This window comes from Trichechus manatus, unplaced genomic scaffold (genome assembly GCF_000243295.1).
Source record: "Trichechus manatus latirostris isolate Lorelei unplaced genomic scaffold, TriManLat1.0 scaffold00139, whole genome shotgun sequence".
NCBI lineage: Eukaryota > Metazoa > Chordata > Mammalia > Sirenia > Trichechidae > Trichechus > Trichechus manatus.
This window is the reverse complement of record NW_004444075.1, coordinates 620,526-640,100: the sequence shown is the minus strand read 5'-3', so window position 1 is coordinate 640,100 and position 19,575 is coordinate 620,526. Positions and strand designations below refer to the sequence as shown.

At 36.7% G+C, this 19,575-nt stretch overlaps 1 protein-coding gene across 8 annotated transcripts in view; it reads right to left on the bottom strand.

Moving 5' to 3' along the window:
- The window catches only part of INPP4B (inositol polyphosphate-4-phosphatase type II B), a 961,283-nt gene that overhangs the window by 523,929 nt on the left and 417,779 nt on the right, over nucleotides 1-19,575 (bottom strand). For all 8 annotated transcript variants that reach the window (XM_023739719.1, XM_023739717.1, XM_023739718.1 and 5 more), the window contains one exon: nucleotides 8,980-9,046. The gene's annotated coding sequence lies outside the window, so the exon portion shown is untranslated. Of the gene's footprint in view, nucleotides 1-8,979; nucleotides 9,047-19,575 lie in introns of those variants that run through there.

Genomic DNA, 19,575 nt, shown 5'->3' with positions numbered 1-19,575 from the left:
ATGTTACTGAACTGTGCATGTAGAAATTTTTGAAATGGTGTATCTTTGGCTATGTATATTTTCACCAAAAAAAAAAAAAAAATGTCAAGAAGGGAGTTGACATGTTGTGGCGTTGTTAACCAATGTCATAAAACAATATGCGTACTGCTGTTTCATGAGAAACTATTTGCTCTGTAAACCTTCACCTGAAGTACAATAAAATAAAATAAAAAATGGAACCTTAGTAGCTGAACTTTTAGAAAATCTGTTACTTCCATCTGAAACTGCTGTTATAAAAATCCAATCACATCAGTCAAAAAGGGTTCCTCAGACTAAGGAAATCCAGGGTAATAACCTCACTGATACTGCAGCAAAATGAGCTGCCTGCCAAATTATTCTTGCTCCTCTAACTCACAGAGGAATTATTAAAGTCCTCTTAAATTCAGATACCTTAAAGCTGTCTGAGAAAGATTTATACTTTCATGCTGCTTTAGAACAGCCTTTCAAACATCAACAATTAGCCTCAGAAGATAAAATTAAAACCTTGAAATATGCTGGCTGTTATCAAAATCCAACAACAAAGTCATGGATAGGGCCTGACAACAAAATCGTCTTACCAAAGTTTTTACATATTACCATGATTCAGAACCTGCATGAACACTCACATTTAGGGAGAGATAAAATAATTGAAACTTTAAAGAAATATTGGTGGGGAAAATTTTTTGAAGCTGCAGAGCATGTAACTTCTCACTGTTCTACTTGCTCTTGTCACAACCCAGGAAAACCTCTCAAATTTTTCCTGGACAATATCCCTTACTTTCTGGACCTATGCTTGAATGGCAACTGAATTTCATTCAGTTGTCACTCTCTAAAGGCTATAAATATGTATTAATGATGATTTGTAGACTTTCACATTGGGTGGAGGCTTTCCCTTACTGCTGTGCTACTGCATCCTTTGTGGCAAAGAATCTCCTCGAAAATATTATACCCACTTGGGGAGCACCAAAACCCTACTGTAGTGACCAAGGAACTCGTTTTACTGATCAGATTATTCAAGAATTATGTTGAGTTTTCCCCATTTATCAGAGATTGCATGATCCCTATTATCCTGTCTTCTGGTTTAACAGAAAGAACTAATGAAATAATCAAAGCCTAGCTTGCAAAATTTTGTGAAACTTTAAGTTTACCTTGGACTAAAATCCTCCCTTCAGCTCTTTTAAATCTGAAGTCTACATCATTTGAACTCCATAAACTAACGCCTCATGAAATAATTACTGGAAGGCCTATGGCCCTTCCTTATGTTGCCTACACTGACCCTAACATTGTGCAGGCTGATTTATTTAAATATTGCCAATCCTTTATGCAATACTCTAAGAAATATCTTTCAGAGGTTAAAAAAGACCAGGAGACAAACACCCCGGACACACTTAGCATTTCCCTTGGTGAATATGTATATTGGAAAACACATCAACAAAAAGACTTTTTAGAACCCCACTGGAAAGGACCATATCTAGGTCCCCTCAACAATCTTTGTGCTGCTAAACTTGAGGGAGTCAAACCTTGGGTACATCTGTCCAACTCAAGAAGGCTAAACCTCCTTTCTGGACTTATTGGTCCCCCAGAACTTAAAGGTAACATTTAATGCCCTAGTAGCCAGAAGCTGATGACTTCAGAGGTAGACAGCTGATCCCAAGATAAGGGAACAAGACCCCAGCAAGTTGTTGAAATTTTTGGACTCTGCTTAATAACTGCAGCTATCCTTATGTTAATTGCAGTAATACATAAATGTGGTCTTCTTCCTTAGTAAACTTTGTTCTCATGAAGGTGACTGAAGGAACTTACTTTATTGTAGCCGTTATTTTAATGTTATTTATAGGGCTTTGAGCTGGTTCAATACAGCTCAGTAATTGCTGTTGTAAACAAGGGTCATGTACGCATTACATAGCAACCAACTCTGTTGCCCATGGTGTTTTGACCCAAGAAGGAAACAAGCTGCATCCCACTTAAAGATGGTGGCCAAAGATGCTGCTTTGAATGTGTGTTACTCTCCACAGTACTGCCAATAATCCAATCTCCTGCATCAGGCTCCTGAAAGTTTCGGGAGGAAAGGCTGTGATAGGACTTTTGGAGAGTGACATTCTGATCCTCTTGCCACCCCAGTACTAGATTATACATTTACATCTAATTTCACTACTGATTTTGACAGGCCATTGCAATGGATTAATTACTTTTGTGTGTGGACTTTCTAGCCATGGTCTTGTAACTTCCACCCAGGTGACTATATGATAGGGTAATTGTGGTCTACCAAGGGGATTGGTCAGTTTTGCCTTAAAAGAGAGCCAATTCCAGAGCAAAGGGAGGAGCCCACCACCACCAAGAGACCATCAGGAGAGACCCAGCAGCAAAGACCTGGCAGCAGGAGAAGGTGCAGTGGCTTCCTGGCCCACAGAGAGAGAAAGCTGAGTGCTTTTGGGCAGAGGTCTAGGACCAGTGAGAGGTGTGCCTGCAAGCACAGCTAGGGAGAGGCTGTCCTGATGGAAGAACTGTATCCTGATTGTAACCATTCCTTCCCGTATAATAAACTCCATAATTGTGAGTATGGTCTATGAGTTCTGTGCAGCCATTGCAATGAATTATCAAATCCAGTAGAAAGTGTTGTGGGAGGAATAGTTGTTGTCAGAGTTGGTAAAGATGGCAGAGAGAGCAGGCTTGTCTGATCTCTGCCTCACAGGAATCAGACTTGGGCTGTTGATCTTTGTTCTCCTTCCCCCTTGTGGGGTTGGAGGAGGTCAGATACTTCCCCCAAGACGTTTTTACAAACATTTAAATAGGCTATACATGTCAAATTATGGCACCCCCAGGACTATTAACTTAGCCATTAGTAATTTGTTTTAATCTCACTAATTTCTGGGTGGATCTAAAAGTCTCTAGCCCTCAGCAATGTACTCTTTTCATTGGTAATTCCCGATCCTATTCCACCAGTGATGAACAGTTTTCTCCAATTTGCAGCCAGCTCAAAGGCCATCTGGAATTCAGAGGGTTATTCATTTGTAATAAGTCTTTGACTGAAAGCTGGCTTGAGAAAGCCAACCAAACTATACCCTTTCCCAATAAGTGAACAGGAAAGGGCATGTTATGTGCCCCATATGGATACATCTTTTTATGTGGAGAATCCACCTACTTAGGAAGTCCTACACTGAACCCTATACTTGGGCCTTACTATGTTTAGTTGGGTGGAACATGTTGGGCCAATGTCTCTAGGCACTCATGGAATTCCCTTAAATATTCATTCTTATAATGCAAGTGTACATTGGACTAGTGATTTGAAAATTGTTTCCATGCATAAAAGATAACTTATATTTAAGAACAATTGTACCGCCAACAGACTAGGATGGGTTGGTCATTTCTTCAAGCATTTGTTTCCACTTATGGTATCTTACAATTAGAAAAATCTATTCATACTTTACTGCCACTATGGCTCAGATTGCTGACAACGTCACCAATGGAATGGCTGCCCAACAAAAATTCCTAGAATTAATGGCAAAGATAGTCCTTGATAATAGAATAGTCTTAGATTTCTTGTTCACACAAGGAAGTTTGTGCTATAGCCAATACTTCATGTTGTTCTTGGATTACTACTTCAGGAATAGTAGAACAAGATGTCACTGAGATCTCTCATAAAGTCACTTGGTTACATACCATTCCTCACATGACTGTCCCTTCCTTTTTTGACATATTCAGTTGGCTACCCCATGGTATTTGATCCTGGTTGCGATCTGTTCTCCAAATTGGGTTACTTCTTTTAATGATTATAATAATTATTTTAGGATTTGTTAAAACCAAAAATCCAAGCTAAACCCATTGTCATTGAGCTGATTCTGATTCATAGTGACCCTATAGGACAGAGAAGATCTGCCCCATAGGGTTTCCAAGGAATTGCTGGTGGATTTGAACTGCTGACCTTTTGGATAGCAGCTGAGCTCTTAACTACTGCACCACCAAGGCTCTAGGTTAAATGTGCCATGAAATGTCTGTCTAATACCTGTAATCAAACTGCATCTCCCTCTGCTATGCAAAGAGTTACATACTTTTCAGAAACTATGCCTTAAAGAAAACTGGCTTCACACCTTGGGTTAGTCATTTTGAAAATATGAAGTTGTTCCTCCCAATGTGATCTTGCTCCAAATGTACCCAACTAGAAGATCACAGAATTGGAGTGTCTAAGCTATGGCATAGTGAAGAGTCTATTTAACTGGATGATGCCTAGATGCCACCAATAATCATTCCTCTAGGTGGAATAAAATAATAGGTAGTATCTGGGATCTTAAAAGCTTGATGAGATCCAACCAAAGTTCCAGCTAGAAGTCTAGGCAGAATAAAGCACTCTTATAATGGTGATCAAGGAATCGCTGCAAAGATTCATTATCAAAAGGGGGGAATGTGTAAGGGCACTCTAAAACTGAGGTGCTTGGCATGATTAAAATGACTATTCCAAACCTGAATTACACTTAAGCTAGTCTTAAGTCCTCTTTTCTGCCTTCCTAAAAATAGAACCAGCAATTTAGAGTATGGTGACATATAACCTCTTGTAAAACTTTAAGTTATCCTCTGCAAACAATGGAAGGGGCAAGGATGTGGTTTATGAAGAAATGTTTTTCAAGAGATATTTATCCAAATGGTCTTGGAAGAATGTGCAGCATGCACCAGGAAGAATGCATATGTAGATATTTTAGAAAATTGCTTACTAGGTTGGCTCCAGAGAGTCTATGTTAGCTAACCTTGCAAAATTTTAACTTGCTAGTTTCTTGTAACTATATGTTATGTCAAGCTCCCATGATTGTAGTCACATGTTCCTTTCCCCACTTTTCTTTATAAAAAGTTTTCCTTTCCCTCAGAATGCTGGAACACTTTGTGATCCAGCATTATATTCTGCTCCCCCAGCCTGGCTGTTCTCTTCTCCAAATACACCTCTTTGCTTTCACTTTGAACAGAGTATAAGTATTGTTTAATGCTATGACAATAAGAAATGGGGGGGGGGTAAATAAAAGGAAGGGAGAGGAGGAAAAGAGTGAGAGGGAAAAGAAGAAAGGAAGAATGAGATAAAAGCAATAGAGACAAGAATATGCAAATGGAGGGAACAATGCAAGCACAGACAAAAAGCTAAAAGTATGGGATATGCATAAGTAATAGAAAACTGGCCCATCTGATGGGGAGAGTGTGCATGAAGAAGCAACAAGGAGGTAGATGCAGTCTAATTGAATGAAATAATTCACAAGGAGTCATCACCATTCCTGCTCTAGATGTTAGATATAGCGTATATAAACAAAAATAGGACAAATTGGATTTTTCTTCCTGGGACTGTTAGTTCATAGCTTTATACAATCAATCAAGTATTAATTGGGCATTATTATGCCTAGCAGCTTGCAAAGTGCTATGTGAAATTCCAAATTAGTATGTCACTATGTTGCTAAATGAATTTTACAATCTGGATAGCAGAATCCAGAACATCCACCAGAAAGAAGAAACATAGTTTAAATAAAAGGATTAACGAATTTATCTTTGACATCAATGTCAAGAATAAATAGGCTCTTTCTGAATGTTTAGTATTTGCAAAATTCTGTGCTAGATATTATTCTATGTATTCTCTAATTTACCCTTTTATCTTTTTTACTTCCTTTATCCCTCCTTTTTTTCTTCCATTCTTTCCTTCCTTCCTAGAACTAATACGTGTAGATCTGCTACTACATACCAGTCACCATGTAAGTCAGGTGAGAAACAAGATAGACACCACATTGTGATATGGGATTTGAAAATCTCATTTTAGAAACGGATAAAATAAGATTAACTAGAAAATTTGTTCGGCATCACACAGGAAACAAATTAAGGAGCTGGGAAATTAACCTAAACTTTCAAAACTTTTTTTCCACACTGAGCAAAATGTAATCACTGAAAATTACAAATTTTAGAGATAAAAATACTCCTCATCTAGTTAAGAAATATTTCTCAAAAGAGGAGACAGTAAAGTTCAATTTGCTGCCAGATAACGTGTTTCCTAGAGGTTAACTCACAGATAGGTGATTACTCAGTCTGGCCAGAATACTACCATTTCTGTTTTTCTTCCTACTTTTATGCTTCCATGTTGATGTTTTTTCTTTTCTTTCTTTCTTTTTAATAGCATTTTCAATTAAGATTTCTAATTAGATTCCAATTTTGAGACTCATCTCTACTAGAAAACAAATGGCAAGACTAGCAATTAATGGGCAGACATCCCTTGTCTTAGTCATCTAGTGTTGCTATAACAGAAATACCACAAGTGTATGGCTTTACCAGAGAGAAATTTATTCTCTCACAGTCTAGTAGGCTACAAGTCCAAATTCAGGGCATCAGCTCCACAGTAAGGCTTTCTCTCTCAGCTCTGGAGGAAGGTCCTTGTTGTCAATCTTCCCCCGGATTAGGAGCTTCTCCGTATTTGTCAATCTTCCCCTGGATTAGGAGCTTCTCTGCACAGGAACCCCAGGTCCAAAGGTCATACTCTGCTCCCAGTGCTGCTTTCTTGGTGGTATGAGGTTCCCATGTCTCTCTGCTCACTTCTCTCTTTCATATCTCCAAAGAGATTGGCTTAAGACACTATCTAATCTTGTAGATCTCATTAATATAACTGTCACTAATCCATTTTATTACATTATAATGATAGAAAATACGACACATAGGGAAATCACATCAGATTACAAAATGGTAGACCATCATAAAACACTGGGAATCATGACCTAGCCAAGTTGACAGATATTTTGGGGGGACACAATTAAATCCATGACATCCCTTTTCTTTTTGAGGATTAAACATAGTTTTTATTTCTAAATTATGAAAACTTTGGGAATTTTTTCTTCTTCTTCTTCTTTTTTTTTTTTTAATTGTTAACTCCATTGAAAGTCCCTGAGTGGCGCAAATGGTTTGCACTTGACTAGCTCATCTAATGATTAGAGGTTCAAACCCACGTAGAGGTACAGAGGAAGAGGCCTGGCGATATGCTTATGTAAAGATTACAGCCAAGAAAAGTCTATAGAGCAGTTCTACTCTGTAACACGTGGGGTTTCCATGAGTCAAAACTGACTTCAAGGCAATGAGTTTGGTTTTTGGTTTCGGTTAACTTCACTGAAAGATACTGAATTTGGTATAAAAAGTCAATGCCTTTTCCAACACAGATGCTGAGAACCTCTCATCTGGAATAAGTACAGGATAGCTAATACTCTAGGTTGTTGAGACTTTCATCACTGCAAATGCAAAATCTCCACATTTCATATAAGATCTAATCATTCTTTAGGTTCTAGAGCAGGTGCTAGAGCATGTGCTAACCCAAGTCATTTGCTTTACTTTAATAATTTTTGTAGGAGTCTGGATTATGAGAATTTTATAGATTACAAAATGAAGGAAAACAAGTATTTTCAATGAAAAGGAATATGATTCTGAACATCTCAGGTGCAAATAGTATTTTTTGTGAGTTTCTTTTGTCTGCTTGATTTAAGAGAACAAATATTACTAATGACTATATTGAAAATTATTTAGCACACTAGTACCCGTGTATTTATTGGTACCTAAGGCTGTATTTTCACATGGAAAGTATAATCAGGGTTTGAAGGAATTAACCATACAATTCAGGTCAAGAAAAATCTTCTGTCTGAAAAAGCTAAACCGTTGAAATAGATAATTTCTTTTTTGGCTTAAATAATCTAGATTCTAGAAAATTCTCTTACTTCATTTAATGTACATAACAATAAAATAGGTCAAGTTACATAAAAGCAGCCCAGCCTCAGGAGTAAGAGGAATGTCTTAAAACGAATATTTCTAAGATAGAAGCCTTTAAAATATTTCCCAATATAATCTGAGAAAATAGTTTTGAGAAAGATCAAGTTAAACAAATACACACACACAAATCTGCACACACAGTTCTGTAGAACTTCTCACAGTTTATGATATGCTAATGTGCTCACGAAGCTCCTGAGAGTGTTACAGTACTCAGAATTTTTCTACCTTAATTTTATGTAGAACATATTTTGAATTAGTGTTCAGAAGAATGAACACACTGAGAACATCTTTGAACAGTTAATGTCATTTACACTGTAATTCAGCAGGAGATGCAAGGGTTAGGGGTATGACGATAGATTTGAGAGCATCTATATTCAGAGGACTAGAAGAAAAGATGAAGTGATATCACACAGAAATGTCAAGGGCAGAAAGTAGCAATGTGAAGGTGGTTTGAAGGCACCTTACCATGGATATCAACGCCCTATGTAACCAGGCCAGTTCTCATATTTCTAGCTTCATCTTATGTCTCCACCTCTGTGACTTTGCTCCAGTCATACTGTCCTTTTTTTCAGTTCTTTTCTGTAATTGTGCTGTTCAATCTGCCTGGTACTCTTTACCTCACACTTCTGGTCTTAGTTTAAATGTCCTCTCCCATAGAAATACCTACTGTTTATCCAATCCATGTACAGTAGATTTCTCCTTATCCCCTAATATTTTCTGTCCCAGGACTCTGCTTTTTCTCTTTATAGCATTTATCAAAGATTCTACTTATATATTCATATTTCTTATTTATTTTATGTCTCCTTCACTGTAAGCCCCTTGAGGAACAGAATGGACCATGAATGTTTGTTTAATTCTGTAAAATCACAAACACCTCATAGATGAGTGCCTGACATGTAATTGGCCCTTTAAAGAAGTTATCTGTTAATAATAAATAATAATTATTAATTAATCCCTTCACATTTCTGTCAGACTTGGTCTAAGTGAATAAAATTCTCATGATTAATTTAATATATATCTAGAAGTTAATTCCTGTTTAGGATATGATTGGCCATCTATACTATGTAGTCACACATATCCAGAGACATTAAACTAGCATTTTTGTAAAATATTTTTTAATAATGGAGGTTATAAGCTTGAATTAAGCATTGATCAAAATGAACATTATGTGTTAATTAGTAAGAATCATTCTTGTACCTGCTTTATCGTTGTATTCCTCAAAACAGCTCTGCTCTTTGATTATTGCTTTGCTGGTTTCAAAGCTCTGTAAAGGACAAAAGGACAAAATGTTAGGATTTGGGGTCTCACTGGGAACTTCCCTTTCAAAAGTTCCCCTAGTAAAAACATTTAATATGGTTGTAATGCCCATCACTGCAAACTTGGGAACTTATTATCACAGGATCCATGAAGAATACTTGTTTCTTGTCGCTATTCCTCATTACCGTATTTGTACACAAATAACACACACATTCTACATTTGTTTGCCAAACGCACCCTCCCCGCTGTGAGATATTTTCAAAAGTGTGCTATGATAATTTTTTTACAGCAACATGGAAGAAAAATTGGCACAGTCGCTCACAGAAATGTCTCACAGGGGGAGGTTGCGGCTGGCAAACATTCATAGAAGGCACACATTATTTGTGTCAAAATACAGCACTCTGCTTCATTCAGCCCACTAAGTTCTATTAGAAGGAATTATACTGACTCTTATTTATTGCTTACACATGTCAGGAACTATTCTAAGTTACATGGATTAGCTCACTTATTCCTCATAATCACTGGGCAAGAAAGGGTTAACTCAGTAGGCCTGGATTGTTCAAACCCTGAAAATTCCAAAGAGAAAGCCTGTCTCCAGGACTAATCCCTTGCTTGTCTGAGCCCATGGAATATTCTGCCTGATAAACGTGTTTTTGTATACCTGAGGCTTTGGCAACACTGTGCTTATGATGAACATCTGTTTTTGTATGCCTGAGGCCTTGAGCCATGCTGTACCGGTCTGACCAGATAAATTTATACAAACAATGTGATTTACGGTAACACCTATTTTTGCTGGGAAGGGTCAGGGGTGGAGGAGAAGGCTGGAGTCTGAGTAGTTGAGGTCTGTCATGAGGGCACTGCATACCTACGTGACTGACCCCAGTTAAAACCCTGGACAAGGTTCAGGTGAGCATCCCTGGTTGGCAACACTTCACATGTGTTGTCACAAATTGTTGCTGGGAAAGTTAAGAGAGTCCCCATGTGACTCCATTGGGAGGAGACACCTGTAAACTTGCACCTGGTTTCTCCTGACTTCACCCTGTGAGCCTCTTCCCTTGGCTGATTTTAATCTGTATCTTTTCACTGTAGTAACCATGGTTATAACAGATGTTCTGAGCCCTAGCAAATCATTGACCCTGGGGGTGGTCTTTGAGACCTCTGACATAACTGCTATATGAGGTAGGTACTATTGTTATGCACATTTTATAGAGAAACTGGCAAAGAAAGGTGAGGTAACTCAACCAGAGTCCCATAGCTAGTTTAAGTGTCAGTATTTGAATCCTTAGGCATTTTACTACTACGTTATGTTGCTTATCAAAAAAAAAAAAAAAAAAATGTTACTATAAGTTATTTGATAAGTGTATCAATAAAAATGCCACCTGGTTCTTCTTTCAAGTTCATTATCAGGGATGATAAATTTTATATAATAAATGTAATATCAAATACAAGAATATCTTTTTATTTGTTAAAAAGAGAGTAAAAACTCTTCTTCATTGGACTTAAAGTTGTCCTTTAACCACCGTACTTTGTTCAAAACAAACTTTATCCCAGTGACCTTATTAATACAGCTATGACATAAGATTTCTCACTCATATTCTCATATATCTCCGTTCATTCTCGTGTATTTTTTCTAACACAGGAAAATTAAACTACGAAGTATAAGCTTTAAATCACATCAGACCTTACTTAATTTGGGAGACACAAAATTTTTCTTAAAATTTCTCATGTTTCAGAATATATAGAGTTGTTTTAAGGTAAGTGTTAGGAAAAAAATCATGGTAAGAATCTAGTCATTCAGTTGCTATTAAGAAAACACAAAGCTTCTATTGATTTCTAAACACCAAACAGAAAAATAGAAAAACCATAAGTTTGCTATGTCAAGCTTTTATTCAGGTAGGCTTTGCAAAAATACCCACTTTTTTTCTCATTTGTCATTGTCATTAGGTGGCTGAGATAGAAGCTTTATTCTAACACTTGAACAAAACTGTAATTAATTTTATGTTTTTCAAATTCACCGAAAGCTATGCATCATGCTCTATTGCATACACAGTGGATAGAAGTGTCCTATCCTTATCACCAGAATAGATTGCACATTTCCTCTCAATATTTTAGATGTCATTATATCTGCAAAGGTAATGAGTCTACCTCGCAAACTCAGTGTGGATTTACACAAGTCAACGTAATCTTACATGGTCCATAATATCCAAACAGGCACTTGAAATATTTTTAAAAATATAAGTAAGGCATAGAGAGGAGAGGCACCACCTCACACAGTGATGATGAAGCATATCAAATGTAACCTGGATAACTGTGCAAGCCCCAAAAGCAACTGTTTATGATGCAGAATTATCAAATGTGTTATGTGAGCCTGAGCCTTTCAGACTTGTTTTTCCATATTATGGTGTTATTCACCATGAGTTAGTTCACATGATGTAGCAAGAACCAATACTTACCCAAAGCCCCTAAAGTGTATGGTCACCTTAAATAAACACCCCACAGAGTTAATACAAACAAAAAGATTTATTTTAACAGTTGTCATTACTTTCACAATAAATGATTTAATAGGATATTTTTCTTGATCAGGACATAAATGTTTTCTTTAAGTAGAAAACACAATTCTATTTTAAACAACCTCTGGATGTTAAACAGAATTGAACATTATTGATCTAGATTAAAATGTAGAATATTTAAAGGAAAAAAAAGTTGGAGTGACCTCTATTAGGCTTCCACCTTATACTCTAGAGACTGCTTCCTTCTTTGGTTCCTATGCCCATTTTCTTTGTGGCCCTGAATGGGGCTTTCATCACTCATATCTTGTCTCATCTTCTACTCCAGGGTCCTAGTGTGATGGACATATAGCTAAAGTCAGAGCTGACTCTTTCTTTTCCATGTAGACCTTTGGAAGAAAGCTGGGCTTGAGATGCCTTGTTGGTGACCCTAGACAGTTCAGGTGATACCAAGTTAAGGGCCCCCAGCAGGGAGAGGTTTAGGGATATTATGCCAGAGACAGAAGCTGAGTGGGGTGGAATTTAAACAGATCAGAGAGACAGCATGCAGTGTATATGTCAGGGAATTTTGCAATATGGAGGTACTCATGGGGTCCTGAAAAACTCACACATTTTCCCATAAAAAATTCAGCATTTAAATGCCTATTTTACCGATAATCTACTTATAGTTACTAGAATCTCTTCTAATAAGCTGTCTCTAAAATACATAGAAACCACCCAATCCCATCTCACAGGTTTTTAAAATGTTACTTTAGTTCCTCAAGTCCCATCCTTTATTGTGAAGACAGTGTAGAATTTGATTGGCAATGAGACTCAACACGGCCTTTAGGTCAAAGCTGAAAAGCTATCAAAAAACGTCTATTAGAACCAATAAAATAATCCAATAAAAGTCCCAGAATAGAATGTAAATATGTAACAATCAATAACTTTTCTATATAATAGCAATAAATAGTAACTTTTTAAAAAAATGGATGCAACTCCCAATAGCAACTACAACTTGAGCTATTAGAACAGAAACATCAAAATCAATAAATTATTTATGAATAACTCAGTAAGGAAAAATATGAAAGATATAAAGAGAAATAAGGAACTGTAGCAAAAATATCTATACTATAAATATCAATTCTTCCCAAAATAATTTATATTTTTTAGCATAATTCCAATACAAATTCCAAGGGGTGTAATTTTCAAGTCTGTTAATTTTTTCTAAAGTTTATTTGCAGAAAAAGTTGAGGATCATAAAGAAAAATTTTAATATGAACGTTAACAAGAGGACTTGTTCTATGTAGTGACAAAACATACTACTGTAACACAACATTTAAGAGTGCAGAACTGGCTCAGGAATTGATGTACAGATTAGTGGGAAATATGAGTATCCTAGAAACAACACATTTTACTCTTTTATTCATTCAACAAATTTTTAACACCTGTCATATGCCAAGCGCTATACTAGTTACTGAAGAGACAATACAATTTTTGTCCTCATAAAATTTGGTGGGAGAAAAAAAAAAGATTAATAGCCATATTCATTACAATAGAAATGGATAAAAATGGGCATAGGATTTTATAGATGCATATGCAAAGGAAACTTAAATTCAGTGTATGATCAAATAACCACCAAAAATTAATGAGAAGGAAATGAATTAATAAATAATTGTCTAGTTTTCTGGAACAAAATCAAATATATCCAACTAGACACAGATATAAATTCTAGATGTACTATGGAAGTAAACACAAATAAAACCCAACACAAAAATAAAGAAACATGGAATTGAGTATTTATAACCTTTTTTGGAGAAATAAAGTCTACTTCTGAAGCTTATAAGTGATAGAAGGAATCACACTGAAAAAACCTGGTGGATTGGATTATGTAAAATGTAAAAATTCCATATGTTTAACAAAAAGGGGGAGGCAGGCAAAGGCAGATATAAAATAACTTGCAACAAATGAAATGCACCAAAATCTATTTTATACAAATACTAAATACCCAAATGAGAAATATTCAAAGGATAATTCACAATGAAGTAACAACTTATTAATGAATATATGGAAAAATGTTCAACCTCATTAGTTATTAAGGAAATACTCACTGAAACAATGATTAATAATTTTGGCAAGGAGGAACAAATTTTTGTATTTCATTGCATTTTGATATTGCTTTGAATGCCACTTTCAGACATCCCCAAGAGTATATAATTTGGACTTCTTGTGGAAAAGAATTTAACAAAATGTACTAAGAGCTCTAAAAGCGTTCCTACCCTGTACCTGAATATCTAGGAATCATTCTCACCATATATAGTGGGAGCCCTGGTAGTGCAGTGGTTAAAAGCTTGGCTGCTAACCTTAAGGTCAGCAGTTCGAATCCACCATCTGTTCCTTGGCAACCCTATGGGGCAGTTCTACTCTATCCCATAGGGTCGCTGTGAGTCTGAATTGACTCGACAGCAATGGGTTACCGGTTTACAGTTGGCACAAGGATATCCTATTTTACCACCCATTAAAACATAATATTGACTAGCTGAATTAATAAACTTGTTATCTTCATCATTAAAGTAAATAAAAGTGTGATATTGGCTTAAAAATGTTTTATACTCTTTGACCTATTCTAATTCTCTATACTTATTCTAGGGAAGTACCATATTTTTACACAAATAACGTACGCCTTTTATGTTTGTTTGCCAACCACGCCCTCCTCATGATGTATTTTCCAAGTGTGCTATGCTAATTTTTTTACAGCAACAACTTCTGAAAAATCAGCCATTGAAAACAGTTAGTATAGAACACATAGGATCATCATGAATCAGGGTTACCATGAGTCAGGATTGCCTCAAAGGCAATTGGTTTTAATCACATATATGACTATTATATAGTGTCACAGGCAAGACTCAGAGTCAAATACCATCTTCATCATTCTTTAACTATATCACCTTGAGCAAGTTACTTAGCCTCTCTAAGCCTGTTTCGTCATTTATAAAATGGGAAAATAAGAATGATATTGCCTATCTCAAAGTGCTCTTATTATTTTAAATTAATAATTGTATAATTCACATAGAGTCTTAACACAGTGCCTATCATATAAAAAGTGCTTAATAATTGCAACGATAACATTTATTTTATTATTATAACTACTGAAGAAAGCAAAACCTATGCTTACCAGAAAATCTAGTTAGCAGTTAATTTCTTCTGTGAAGTGACTTTGGCTCTCCAGAACCTTTGGAACTCTTTCCTATGTTTGGAAAATGTTCCACCTTACAAGTTTACACATTAACAGGATAGAAATCAGAAATTTATTTCTCAAGATTCCTTGCAACTAGGGTGAGGCGTGTGATCGAGGCTTTTCTGATAAGATACCATAGTACATAGTACAAGGCTTCATCTCAGAAGCACATGCTGCACTGAATCCATTCTAGTAATCTATTCTGAGAGCTCTCAGAGGCAGGGGGAAGCAGAAATTCTACCTACCACTGACCCAGCATCAGCAGTGTAGGTGGTGCCTGTACCAGAAGCAAAACCAGATTGTTTCCTGGAGCCTTGCTCACATGTAATTTGTGTGGGATTGGAGCCTCTGGGTGAACGGCCTCCAAGCCCTGTGTCTGTGTTCATTAAGACTTCAGTGGACCCTAGACACTCTTGCCTTTGTGGGCCCCTTTCTCTATTTTATATGTGTATGTGAATGCATATGAATGTATATGCATATTAATATGCATATACGTGAATATATAATATGTAAACAGGTATTCGAGTCAGGACTAACCACACTTATGAGCATCTGTTTTTTTGTACACCTTATCATTAGTAATATGCACTGCATAGAATGTTGTAGTGCATAATTTGCTGATATTATCATTCTCAGATGTTCACTTGCAGATGTTCAATGTTATGATTTAGTATTCAATACCCTGCTGTACAGCAAGCTATGTCAATAATAATGACAATTAAAAAAAAAAAAAGATACTCGACTTATGTCAGAACCAATTTACAATGAAGTGCCAGAATGGAATCCCGTCATAAGTCGGGGATTACCTGTATATACGTTTGTACATGTGTATATATGTATATGCATACATGCAAATGTATATATGGATATGGAAGTCCATATACATATTAATATACATGTAACTAACCATCACACCACCTATTGCTGTCGAGTTGATTCCAATTCCTAGTGATCATATAGGATAGAGGAGAACTGCCACACAGGGTTTTCAAGGAGGGGCTGGTGGATTTAAACTGCTGATCTTTTGGTTAGCAGCCAAGCTCTTAAATACATATATCTACTTCTGAAAAATACATATTCACTTCTGAAAAATCAGCCATTGAAAACCTTATGGAGTACAGTTCTACTATGACACACATGGGGTCGCTATAAGTTGGAGTTTACTTGGCAACTGGCAGCAGGTAGTATACATGTATATATGCATGTATATATACATATATAATTATATTCTACAGCTGCATGGGTAGAAAGATGTATTAGTATTACACAGTTAAACATTTACTTGAACCTGAAAGTTTTTCTTCATATTTTAAAATAAAGTAAAACATTTCTTGAAGCACTTACTGATGAAGAGCAAAGACTAGAGCCTTCAGTATGGATTACACTTCAACATAAAGAAAGCAAAAATCCCCACAACTGGACCGATAAGCAACATCATGATAAATGGAGAAAAGATTGAAGCTGTCAAGGATGTCATTTTACTTGGATCAACAATCAACGCCCAGGGAAGCAGCAGGCCAGAAATAAAATGAAGTACTGCATTTTGGGCAAATTGGCAAATCTGCTGCAAAAGACCTCTTTAAGGTGTTAAAAACTAACAAAGTCACTTTGAGGACTAAGGTGCGCCTGACCCAAGCCATAGTATTTTTAATTGCCTCATATGCACGTGAAAGCTGGACAATGAGTAAGGAAGACCAAAGAAGAACTGATGACTTTGAATTATGGTGTTGGTGAAGAATATTGAATATACTATGGACTGGCAGAAAAATGAACAAATCTGTGTTGGAGCAAGTACAGCCAGAAGGCTCCTTAAAAGCGATGATGATGATACCTCATCTCACCTACTTTGGATATGTAATTAGGAAGGACCAGTCCCTGGAGAAGGACATCATGCTTAGTAAAGTACAGTGTTAGCAAAAAAGAGGAAGACTCTCTAAATTTCTCAATATAATAAAGGGCATCTATGCAAAACCAACAGCCAACATCATTCTTAATGGAGAGAGGCTGAAAACACACTCCTTGAGAACAAAAATAAGACAAGGATGCCCTTTATCACTACTCCTATTTAGCATTGCTGGAAGTCCTAGCTAGAGCAATAAGGCAAGAAAAAGAAATAAAGGGCATCCAAATTGGTACGGAAGAAGTAAAACCGTCCCTGTTTGCGGATAATATGATACTATACATAGAAAACTGAAAAGACTCCATGAGAAAACTACTGGAACTAATAGAAAGATTCAGCAGAGTAGAAGAATACCAGATAAACATACAAAAATTAGTTGGATTCCTATACACCAATAAAAAGAATGATGAAAAGGAAATCAGGAAAATAATACCATTTATAATAGCCCCTAAAAAAATAAAATACTTAGGAATAAATCTAACCAGGGATGTAAAAGGCCTGTATACAAAGAAAAAGAAAACTACAAAACACTACTACAAGAAACCCAAAGGGATCTACATAAATGGAAAAACATACCACACTCATGGATAGGTAGACTCAACACTGTGAAAATGACAATTCTACCCAAAGCAATTTACAAATACAATGCAATCCTGATCCAAATATCAACATTCTTTAAAGAGATGGAAAAACTAATCATCATACGGAAGGGGAAGAAGCCCTGAATAAGTAAAGCACTACTGAAGAAGAAGAATAAAGTAAGAGGACTCACCTACCTGATCTCAGAACCTACTATACAGCTATGGTAGTCACAACAGCCTAGTACTGGTACAACAACAGATACATTAACCAATGGAACAGAATTGAGAACCCAGATGTAAATCCATCCACCTACGGTCACCTGATCTTCGACAAGGGCTCAAAGTCCATCAAATGGGGAAAAGACAGTCTTTTTAATAAATGGTACTGGCAAAACTGGATTTCCATCTGCAAAAAAATGAAACGGGACCCATACCTCACACCATACACAAAAACTAATTCAAAATGGATCAAAGACCTAAATATAAAACCAAAAACTACAAAGTTCACAGAAGAAGAAATAGAATCAACACTAGAGACCCTAATACACGACATTAACAAAATACAAACCATAACCAACAACACACAAACTCCGGAAGATAAACTAGGTAACTAGGATCTTCTAAAAATTAAATACTTATGCTCATCAAAAGAATTCACCAAAAGAGTGAAAAGAGAACCTACACACTGGAAAAATTTTTTTGGCTATTTCAAATCAGACAAAGGTCTAATCTCTAAAATCTACTGGAAAATCCAGTACCTCTACAACAAAAAGACAAATAATCCAATTTAAAAATGGGCAAAGGAAATGAACAGACACTTCACCAAAGAAGACATTCAAGTGGCTAACAGACACATGACGAAATGCTTGTGATAACTAGTTAGAGAAATGCAAATCAAAACCACAATGAGATACCATCTCACCCCTACATTACTGGCATGAATCAAAAAAAAAACAGGAAATAACAAATGTTGGAGAGGCTGCGGGGAGATCAGAACTCTTATGCAGTGCTGGTGGGAATGCAAAAATGATACAACCATTTTGGAAAATGATAAGGCGCTTCCTTAGAAGGCTAGAAATAGAAATAACATAGGATCCAGCAATCCCACTCCTAAGAATATACCCTAGAGAAATAAGAGCCATCATACAAATAGACATATGTACACACATGTTCATTGCAGCATTATTCACAATAGCAAAAAGATGGAAACAACCTAGATGCCCATCAACAGATGAATGGATAAACAAACTGTGGTATATACACACAATGGAGTATCATGCAATGATAAAGAACAATGATGAATCTGTGAAGCATCTCATACATAACATGGATGAATCTGGAGGGCATCATGCTGAGTGAAATAAGTCAATCACAAAAGGACAAATATTGTATGAGACCTTTACTGTAAAAACTCATGGCAAGGTTTACACACAAAAAGAAACAATCTTTGATGGTTACGAGGGAGGGGAGGGTTGGGGATGGGAAAACACTAAATAGACAATAGATAAATCATAACTGTGGTGAAGGAGAAGACAGTACACAATGCCGGGGAAGCCAGCACAACTTGCACAAGGCAAGGTCATGGAAGCTCCATAGACACATTCAAACTCCCTGAGGGACTGAATTGCTGGGCTGAGGGCTGTGGGGACCATGGTCTTGGGGAATATCTAGCTCAATTTGGCATAACATAGTTTATAAAGAAAATGTTCTACATTTTACTTTGGTGAGTAGCGTATGGGATCTTAAAAGCTTGTGAGCAGCCATCTAATATACTCCACTGGTCTCACCCCTTTGGGAGCAAGGGAGAATAAAGAAAAATACAGATACAAGTGAAAGATTAGTCCGAAAGACTAATGGATCACAACTACCATGGCATCCACCAGACTGAGTCCAGTACAACAAGATGGTGCCAGGCTACCACCACTGACTGCTCTTACAGGGATCACAATAAACGATCCTGGACGGAGCTGGAGAAAAACGTAGAAACAAAGCTCTAAGTGACAAAAAAAAGACCAGACTTACTGGTATGACAGAGACTGGAGAAACCCCCGGAGTATGCCCCCTAGACACCATTTTAGTTCAGTAATGGAGTCACTCTTAAGGTTCACACTTCAGCCAAAGATTAGACAAGCCCATAAAACAAAATGAGACTAAAAGGGCACACCACTTCAGGGACAAGGACTAGAAGGCAGGAGGTGACAGGATAGTTGGTAATAGGGAACTCAAAGTTGAGAAGGGAGGGTATTGACATGTCGTGGGGTTAACCAATGTCATAAAACAATATGTGTACTAACCGTTTAATGAGAAGCTAGATTGTTCTGTAAACCTTCA